An 11,375-nucleotide genomic window follows, 5' to 3' on the forward strand; every position below is an offset into this window, starting at 1 on the left:
TTTAAACTACAATCTTCCACGCCACGTACACATCCATCTAAAAATACAACACTTACGTTTTCTAATTTTAAGAGTCATAACAGTAAAATAACGTCATATCACGTGATCAATATTTTTAGCTTCTTATTACTTCCCCCAGCAAACAAATTGCAGAACGACATTAGGACTACATACAGGGTGTACCATAATTAATGGTGTAAACGCATACAGCTGAAAGTACACGATACTAGAAGGAAAAAAGTCTCAGTAAACATAGGGTCGAAAATGCATACCTTACGAGCTACGAACAATTTTTCATCTTCGATAGTGTGAAACAAATCTCTTGTACTGCAAGTTCTTTGCTTTCCATATTTTAGGAAGTGGTAGTATGGACCAAAATAAGAAAAGAATGTCCAGCAAACATGTGCTCTAAAACGCATACCTTAAAAGTTACGAGCACTTGATCATTAGAAGAGTTGTGTTTCAGAATAGCAAAGATGAAAAAGTGCTCATAGCTCTTAAAGAATGCACATGTTTACAGGCGTTTTTTTCTTGTTTTGGTCCATACTGCCAATTCCCAAAATATGGAAAGCAAAGAACGTGCAGTAGAAGAGATTTGTTTCGCAGTATCGAAGATGAAAATTGCTCGTAGCTCTTAAGGTATGCATTTTCGACCCTATGTTTACTGAGACTTTTTTGCTTCTAGTATCGTGTACTTTCAAATGTATGCGTTTACCCCCTTAATTATGATACACCCTGTATATAAAAATTTTAAAGGTAATTATGTAAGTCTGCTCGACAAACATTTCCTCCCTTATATGACAAAAAATCGTAATTTGTTCTATATTGTTACCAGCAAGACAATAGGACCAACCTTTGCTGCACCAGAATTATTTTCACTCGATTTTTCCATATTCTTGACACACTAGCAAAATACTCTGCCAAAGGTCATGCATTTGACAGTCATAGTAACTGCAAATAATAGACATGTTTTCCAGTCTTGATACTGTAGCATGTATCCGACACTTGCAATTAGCCTGACAAAAGGATTAGATGACTAGACTGTCACATCCTTTCACCATTAGCAAATGCTCCGTCAGAACAGTATTCTTTTAATGCATATGCACACTGTACTGTTTTGCATATGACGAATTGACAGTCATCCAGCAGAACGACGCAGTATTCCACCAACAGACAGCCCATAGGACGACTGTCAGTATCACTGATTGTAGAATCAGTTTCCACATTAAAACAACAAGCATTCAGTGCATTGTTTTATAACTCATTAAAGGCCGTGATTGTCGTTTTTAAGTAGATTATCGAGGTATGGTATTCCATCCTGCCATTACCGAATAGTCGATTAAAATTAAAGTCTTGCAAACATGTATGCATCCGGCTAAAAAATGTAACACTCATGTTTTCTAATTTTAGGAGTCAGAGCAAAAAAGACTCGTGATCAGATGATCAACAACATATAAGCTAGCGTTACTTCCGCAGCAGACAAATTGCAGAACGATCTTAGGACCATGTATACGGAAACTTTAATAGGTAACGGTTTAAGTCTGCTCGACACACATAGCCTCCTTTACGTATCAGGAAGATACAGTTTGTTCTATATCTCGGCCAGCAAGGCGTTCAGGTACTATAGAGATGTATAGTTGTTATTTACATTCTCATATGTACTGTTCCTAGAATTTCCATATTCTTAACGTTAGCAAAAACACCTCTGTGATGGTACTGTATCCCATACTGATTTGCTTACGATGAACAGACAGTAGAACTATCAGCATTGCTGTTTGGTAACTCATGTAATAAATTTCCAGATTAAATAATTAAAATTACAGACATATAGAGCGTAGCTTTATAACCACTTATTGGCCCCTGTTACCTGGAATGTATGTAAGTCAACAGGATTTACATTAATTCTCGAGAATATGCTGGCTTAGATCCCCCAGAAGTCTGTCTTAGTAATCATAAATGTATAGGACAAACACAGGAATGCAGCTTAGAATAGAAATATGACAACCAACAGCAAAAATGCCTTCTATGTTGATGATTATTTAAACGAGTAGCAAAATCCTTTGGGTAAAGGCTATGATGAAAACTCTACCAGTCACGCGATCTGCTCACACCTTCTTAATGTGATTGGATTTAGTTCAGTTACACTATTTACTGTGATTTGATGTGGTTGGAAGTGGATCCAGCAATGACAAGCAACATGCACAGTGCTTCTCTGCACACCAAAATCGCATACTTAGCGTTATCCATTAAAGTATCAGCCCCGATACATTTAAAAAAAATGCAAGATTCCACTCCCAAACCTGACAACCTCTAGCATGGAGAGTAATCGTAATGTATGGATAACTTGATTTTAAGTAGATCTAAGAATTGTATTTTGATAAAACATACAATCTAGACTTAGTTCCACAATTCAGCGCTTTTGCAACCTGTGTAGTAGTAGTAGTAGTAGTAGTAGTAGTAATAGTAGTGATCATCTGAGAATACAGTAGTTTACTTGAGCGTACCGGCATGAGTTTGCATAATCGGATTCTACGTTAATTAATTAAAATTATATACACATAATATTTTGTATTAGACCACCACAGGTCAAATACAGTTCAGTCGACGACTCGTGCAAAAATATCTGCATAAAGAGCCCAGATGGCAACATTTTCGGACATAACTTCTATATACCCCCTGGGCTAGGGGTGGAGTGGATGTATGGTGTTAACCAAAATGCATATTAATGGAGGAAAATTCACTTTAAAGACACCCAGGCCTCTTCATAGTAAGAGGGTAATTGGTTATTTAAATAAAAATAATAACATGTGATGGTAAAATATTAAATAGAGGGTGGTAACGGGAGGTTGCAGAATGGTAGACAGTCTATCTAACGACCCTGGCAATTCAGCTGAGACGCAAACTACCACAATGTGGCATTGAGATGTGAAACGGTACCTGCGTGATACCATCTTTGACAAGCCCTCGCCAGCATGTATTAACTCTTCTCCAAAACACTCAATCGTATATGTGTCGAAAGCAGTAAATTTCTCACAACTGTTGTCGCCAGAGAGCACAATCTAAAAAATCGTTAAATGTAGGCTTCTAAAAATTAGACAAATGCTCAGCAATAGCATTAGATGCTAATCTAAGTCATGTAGACAAAATAAAAATACACGCTATGCATGTTGTACACAGAGCTCCTTTTCTCATCTATCAGCAAACTTAATAGTTATTTCAACTATACTGGTGTCAACATGTGATCCATATACAGGGTGTTACAAAAAGGTAGGGCCAAACTTTCAGGAAACATTCCTCACACACAAATAAAGAAAATATGTTATGTGGACATGTGTCCGGAAACGCTTACTTTCCATGTTAGAGCTCATTTCAGTTTCGTCAGTATGTACTATACTTCCTCGATTCACCGCCATGATTTCATACGGGATACTCTACCTGTGCTGCTAGAACATGTGCCTTTAGAAGTACGACACAACATGTGGTTCAAGCACGATGGTGCTCCTGCACATTTCAGTCGAAGTGTGCGTACGCTTCTCAACAACAGATTCGGTGACCGATGGATTGGTAGAGGCGGACCAATTCCATGGCCTCCACGCTCTCCTGACCTCAACCCCCTTGACTTTCATTTATGGAGCATTTGAAAGCTCTTTTCTACGCAACCCCGGTACCAAATGTAGAGACCCTTCGTGCTCGTATTGTGGGCTGCTGTGATACAATACGCCATTCTCCAGGGCTGCATCAGCGCATCAGGGATTCCATGCGACGGAGTGTGGATGCATGTATCCTCGCTAACGGAGGACATTTTGAACATTTCCTGTAACTAAGTGTTTGAAGTCACGCTGGTACGTTCTGTTGCTGTGTGTTTCCATTCCATGATTAATGTGATTTGAAGAGAAGTAATAAAATGAGCTCTAACATGGAAAGTAAGCGTTTCCGGACACATGTCCACATAACATGTTCTTTCTTTCTGTGTGAGGGATGTTTCCTGAAAGTTTGGCCGTATCTTTTTGTAACACCCTGTATACCATTTTACAATCCTCATGCACACAGAATTAGTGGGAGTATGACAATGTCGTCTTCTGTCATCCTCTCTCTCTCTCTCTCTCTCTCTCTCTCTCTCTCTCTCTCTCTCTCTTAGAATTCACCGTCGCACCACTAATAAAGTATATGTGGTATCACTCCCTTTCTTACATTATGGCTTTACAACCTACGACTGCTCGACAGATTACGCCATCTGTACAATGCTATTTTTATCTCTAAGTGTACACATGATGTCATATCTCTTACCTTCCTCCCTCTGTATAAACAAAACACACACACACACACACACACACACACACACACACACACACACACACACACACAGACACACACATATATATATGTATATATATAGCAGGAGGTCAGTTGAAGTTTTGCAGTGAGCGACAATGGCTATGTTTGAGTCAGTTGCTGTATGTACTGCCTGTAAGTGCGGTATGCCGTTCAGGGATCCTAATAGTATAAATGGGAAACACAAACAATGAGAGTGGATCAAGATTGAAGTGGGACATGTACAGAGCGCACAGGACTGTTTCCTTCTGGCATCTTTGTGACACACGCTACAACCCAAGAGAAGATATCATCAGTGGCATAGGTCAGTTCTTTTGAGACATCGATGAAGTTGAATGCACTGATAGTATACAACACATTCCATATATGTGGAGGAAGGTGATCCAGATGTGGGTCGATTATATTGAGGGCATGTAATATGCTGAATGTGTCTCTCAATAAAGTGTGGTATGAATTTTTTTTTAACCATGTTGCCACTACTTCTTATCCCTCTCATCAACTCATGGGTCCAAAATTAAAGCAAGAAACGGAAATTTTGTAAGGTCGCGTTTATTTTGCCACAAAACAGTATAAACAGGTGATAGTAAAGTAGAAACAATGTAAAGCACACAGAACGGAATCAACTGCAATTTGCATAACGGTAGACAAAAATGTTCTTCCTTTTTTCCATGCACATTCTGACAACTGGTTAATGTGCCCAGTGTCGGGTGTGACCAACTCTGGCACCAGTACAGGCCTGACAAAGGCGGGACATGCTGTGAATGATGTCATCAATCTCATGTTGAGTCAATAACGCCCATTCTCCCTTCAGAGCTGCTCACAAGTCCTGGAAAGTGGTTTATGGATGCTGACTTGAAGCAGCCCATCTCCCTAGTGCGTCCCAGACATGCCCCATGGGATTCATATCAGGAGAGCAAGCAGGCCACGTCATGTGTGCAACCTCTATCATTTCCAAAGAAACATCAACCACCCATGCTCTATGAGGTTGAGCATTATCGTCCATCAGTATGAAGTCTGGACCCACAACACCTCGCAACAACCTCGCACGATATCTCAAGATCTCCTCACAGTATCTGGTAGCAGTTAAATCTTGCTGATTCACCCATGCAATTTCATCAAGAGGTGTTCTAGTGGTCAACATAATCCCTGCACACGCCATTAGGGGTCCTCCTTGACATGGGTGTCTTTCCACAATGTTTGGATCCCAAAACCGCGTTCCACGTGTCCTTCAGATGCGAATCCGTCGAGAACTAGTCTCCTGACCAAATCGGGACTCCTCTGTGAAATGAATATTGGCCCACCGTTCGACCGTCCAGGTGGCATGTTGATGGCTCCGTTCTAGACGTTCCCTTCGATGAAGACATACCAGAGATCAACAGACAGCAGGTCTCCAACAATAATGGCCACTCTGCTGAATCTTTCTGTACACCGTTTGCTTCGTTACAACACGTCCAGAGGATGCTGTAAGGTCAGATGCCAGTTGCAGTGCAGTACTAAGGCGGTACCGTCGTGTCCCTACAGCCAAATAACGGTCCACTCTTTCTGATATCAGGCAACGGCCTTGCCGCAGTGGATACACCGGTTCCCGTCAGATCACCGAAGTTAAGCGCTGTCGGGCGTGGCCGGCACTTAGATGGGTGACCATCTGGGCTGCCACGCGCTGTTGCCATTTTTCGGGGTGCACTCAGCCTCTTGATGTCAGTTGAGGAGCTACTCAACCGAATAGCAGCGGCTTCGGTCAAGAATACCATCATAACGACCGGGAGAGCGGTGTGCTGACCCCACGCCCCTCCTATCCGCATCCTCAGCTGAGGATGACACGGCGGTAGGATGGTCCCGGTAGGCCACTCGTGGCCTGAAGACGGAGTGCTGCTAGTGCTTTCTGATGTCAGACCTGGTCGACCCTGTCCTGGTCTCCGGGATACAGTTTCGGTCTCTATAAACTGTCGCCTCATCTGAGCAACAACAGATCGATTGACATTAAGCCATTGAGCCACATTAGTTTGCGACTCTCCTGCTTCCATTCTTCCTATGGCCCTCCACAGCATTGAGTTTGTAGGCGTCTTCTCTGTGCCATACTGCACCGTCTGTGATTGTGTACACACCGATTGTGGAAGTGGGACTGCTCTGAAAACACTGCCCCGCTTGATAGGTGCCCTGACTTGATTGCTGGCGCCGTCGTTCATTGATCGGAATGCCATCTTTGGTGCAGAACACGATCGTAACGACATCTGGTAGGAAAGTAACCAAGGGATCTCCAGACAGTTATATCTAGCGTTTATGTCATAAAATATTTCGGCTGTCTCCTAAATATAAATACAGCTCTCCTTTATGACCATTTCAAATCCAGATCTTACCGAATTTTTGACATTTTCCACATTTTCCCGTCTTTCTGATTTTTTTCCATGTTTCATCATATTCCATATGTAAAGGTCCAAGCGTATATGTTGTGGACTGGCAAGACAGCCAATCCACTGTGACAGGTAGCCGAAAGCCACGCGTTTAAACTCACGCAGGCTGGCGTGAGGTCTGGAAAATGATAAGGAAATGAGACTAGCAAAAACGGTACGTAGCTTCTGGAATACTTAACTTTAATCCATAATTGGTGAACATCGGTCTGACAGTACATGCATCACAAGATAAATAGCAATTGACAATGGCGCCTTGCTAGGTCGTAGCAAATGACATAGCTGAAGGCCATGCTAACTATCGTCTCGGCAAATGAGAGCGTAATTTGTCAGTGAACCATCGCTAGCAAAGTCGGCTGTACAACTGGGGCGAGTGCTAGGAAGTCTCTCTAGACCTGCCGTGTGGCGGTGCTCGGTCTGCAATCACTGACTGTGGCGACACGAGGGCCCGACGTATACTAACGGACCGCGGCCGATTTAAAGGCTACCACCTAGCAAGTGTGGTGTCTGGCGGTGACACCACAGTATATATGCTCTTATTGCTTACATCACCACGCGTGGCTTGCTAATTTCTTTGCTATCCAACTTTCATACAGAGTCACAACCCAGCCAGGGTATCTACAAACTACACTTCTTCCTCCAGATGACGACACAAATTACCAAAGCCAATGCTAAAAAACACTGCACATACATGGATTGCTGTGGGGGCCGAATGTTGACATTATTTTATTACGCATGCACGCACACGCACGGTGCAGTTACGCTATTTTCTGTGTGGGTTCCTCCTCCCCGAGGTTTCCACTACTAGCAGCCCCCGCCCCTCCACCCCCACCGACACCGACACTGGTGGCTTGGTCAGGTGTGCTCGCACAGACAGCGGATGGCTGGTGCAGGCAGCACCATTCCTAGTGATGGAGGCTCCACCTTTGGAACGCTACCCTGAATTATGTGTTGATGCATCCACACTGAATATTACCCAAGCACTATTGTGCATGTTGATCCATCATTTTTCTCTTAATAGTAATTTCTCAGCACAAGCTAACCTGCAAACTTTTCAGACTGTTTCTGACCACCCTGTATGTAGTCCTAACGTCGTTCTGCTGTTTGGCTGCTGACGGAAGTAAGATGAGCTAAAAAAGATTGATTACATGATCTTGACATCTTTTTACTGTTATGACTCCAAAAATAGAATACACAAACGTTATATTTTTAGCTAGATGTGTACTTCTTGTGGACGACTGTAGTTTTAATGGATGCAATAACATACCTCGAGATTCTACTGAAAAAAAAAGACGATCAGGACGTATAATGGTTTATAAAACTATGTGCTTCATGCCTATAATTGTAGCGTGGAAATCTGCTACGGGAAACAACAAAACTGGCATTATCTTGTATCCGATCTAACGGTGGAATTTTTGTCCGTCCCATAATTTCCTTTAGAACCGAGGCTGGGAAATATGCTTTAATATGCACTCACAGCTATGTCTGGCAAAAACGGAGCCTTCCCAGACGTGTTGCGGTCGTCTTTTGTTAATGTTTGTGCAGACTCTAGGTCGCTTATATGAAGATCACGCGATCATGGTGTGCTTCCTAATTTTTTTTAGAATACAGACACACACACATGTCATTAACAAAAATGGAGCTAGAGAGAGAGGAAAATGTCTCTCTGTAAGAGTTCTAATTTCTATTACGTTATGTTTGCTGCAAATGTCATTTCACAGCAGTAGTTTTGAGCGTGTTGATTGAATATACTGATAACAACTCCAGCATTGCGTTATTCGTTTTATGAGAAGTCTTCTACGTAGTGAGGGATGTGTTACAGCATTCCTGCAAGCAACAGAAGATTCACTGCTAGAAACCTTATAAAACAACATTACGGGATATGCTCGTCAGTTTGAGACCCATACCACGTTGGATTAATAGATGTGGGACCTAATTATCATGCACCCTGTCTTAAAAGTATGGTCCCTAAACAAATTACGGAGCAGACTACTATAAGCTTAAAACTTCACTTGCACGGATTATGGGCATTTCCAAATGAGTTGTCGCATTTACCACCTTGCAAGAGAAGAAAAAAAAATTATAATATACTATCTACAGGTTTCCCTTCTAGGTAGCATTAGGCTCTGAACCTAACACCAATATCAGGTGATTTGTGTTTTGTCATCAATGAGAGCTTCGTAGATGGGGCACTGTAGGAGCTCGAACGATATGATATATGAGAACCAGGGGATTTGGATTCATGGTAAAATCGTAATTTCCAACTCTTTACGCCTGATGACGTTATTGTATTGACAACGTGTAGGGGTTGACAGATCACTGAGAGACCTGAGCCGAAACAAGGCCCCGGGAGTAGACAACATTCCATTAGAACTACTGACGGCCTTGGGAGAGCCAGTCCTGACAAAACTCTACCATCTGGTGAGGAAGATGTATGAGACAGGTGAAGTACCCTCAGACTTCAAGAAGAATATAATAATTCCAATCCCAAAGAAAGCAGGTGTTGACAGATGTGAAAATTACAGAAATATCAGTTTAATAAGTCACAGCTGCAAAATACTAACGCGAATTCTTTACAGACGAATGGAAAAACTGGTAGAAGCCGACATCGGGGAAGATCAGTTTGGATTCCGTAGAAATATTGGAACACGTGAGGCAATACTGACCTTACGACTTACCTTAGAAGAAAGATTAAGGAAAGGCAAACCTACGTTTCTAGCGTTTGTAGACTTAGAGAAAGCTTTTGACAATGTTGTCTGGAATACTCTCTTCCAAATACTAAAGGTGGCAGGGGTAAAATACAGGGAGCGAAAGGCTATTTACAATTTGTACAGAAACCAGATGGCAGTTATAAGAGGCGAGGGGCATGAAAGGGAAGCAGTGGTTGGGAAGGGAGTGAGACAGGGTTGTAGCCTCTCCCCGATGTTATTCAATCTGTATATTGAGCAAGCAGTAAAGGAAACAAAAGAAAAATTCGGAGTAGGTATTAAAATCCATGGAAAAGAAATAAAAACTTTGAGGTTCGCCCATGACATTGTAATTCTGTCAGAGACAGCAAAGGACTTGGAAGAGCAGTTGAACGGAATGGACAGTGTCTTGAAAGGAGGATATATGATGAACATCAACAAAAGCAAAACGAGGATAATGGAATGTAGTCGAATTAAGTCTGGTGATGCTGAGGGAATTAGATTAGGAAATGAGGCACTTAAAGCGGTAAAGGAGTTTTGCTATTTGGGGAGCAAAATAACTGATGATGGTCGAAGTAGAGAAGATATAAAATGTAGACTGGCAATGGCAAGGAAAGCGTTTCTGAAGAAGAGAAATTTGTTAACATCGAGTATAAATTTAAGTGTCAGGAAGTCGTTTCTGAAAGTATTTGTATGGAGTGTAGCCATGCATGGAAGTGAAACATGGGCGATAAATGGTTGGGACAGGAGGAGAATAGAAGCTTTCGAAATGTGGTGCTACAGAAGAATGCTGAAGATTAGATGGGTAGATCACATAACTAATGAGGAGGTATTGAATAGAATTGGGGAGAAGAGGAGTTTGTGGCACAACTTGACAGAAGGGACCGGTTGGTAGGACATGTTCTGAGGCATCAAGGGATCACAAATTTAGCACTGGAGGGCAGCGTGGAGGGTAAAAATCGTAGAGGGAGACCAAGAGATGAATACACTAAGCAGATTCAGAAGGATGTAGGTTGCAGTAGGTACTGGGCGATGAAGAAACTTGCACAGGATAGGGTAGCATGGAGAGCTGCATCAAACCAGTCTCAGGACTGAAGACCACAACAACAACAACGTGTAGGGGTGTTTTTACTACCACACTGAAGAGCCAAAGAAACTGGTACACCTGCCTCATACCGTGTAGAGCCCCTGCGAGCACGCAGATGTGCCGCAACACGACGTAGTATGGGCTCGATTAATGTATAAAGTAGTGTTGGATGGAATTGGAACCATGAATCCTGCAGGGCTGTCCATAAATCCGTAAGAGTACGAGAGTGTGGAGATCTCCTCTAAACAGCACGTTACAAGGCAGCCCAGATAGGCTCCATAATGTTCATACCTGGGGGTTTGGTGGCCAGAAGAAGTGTTTAAACCCAGAAAAGTGGTGGTGGTGATTAGTGTTTAACGTCCCGTCGACAACGAGGTCATTAGAGACGGAGCGCAAGCTCGGGTTACGGAAGGATGTGGAAGGAAATCGGCCGTGCCCTTTCAAAGGAACCATCTCGGCATTTGCCTGAAACGATTTAGGGAAATCACGGAAAACCTAAATCAGGATGGCCGGAGACGGGATTGAACCGTCGTCCTCCCGAATGCGAGTCCAGTGCCCAGAAAAGTGTTTCTGGAACCACTCTGTAGCAATTCCGGACGTGTGAGGTATCGCATTGTCCTGCTGGAACTGCCCAAGTCAGTCGGAATGCACAATGGACATGAATTGATACAGGTGATCAGATAGGATGCTTAAGTACGCGTCACCTGTCAGAGTCGTATCTAGATGTATCAGAGATCCCATATCACTCCTACTGCACACACCCCATAGCATTGCAGTGCCTCCACCAGCTTTAATAGTCCCCTGATGACATGCAGGGTTCATGGATTCGTGAGGTTGTCTCCATACCCGTACACGTCCATC

At 42.7% G+C, this 11,375-nt stretch overlaps 1 pseudogene; it reads left to right on the top strand.

The window, feature by feature from the left end:
- Positions 1–5,883: 5,883 nt before the first annotated feature.
- Positions 5,884–6,001, top strand: LOC124723664 (annotated as a pseudogene).
- The last annotated feature ends 5,374 nt before the right edge of the window (positions 6,002–11,375 follow it).

This window comes from Schistocerca piceifrons, chromosome X, assembly GCF_021461385.2.
Source record: "Schistocerca piceifrons isolate TAMUIC-IGC-003096 chromosome X, iqSchPice1.1, whole genome shotgun sequence".
Lineage (NCBI taxonomy): Eukaryota > Metazoa > Arthropoda > Insecta > Orthoptera > Acrididae > Schistocerca > Schistocerca piceifrons.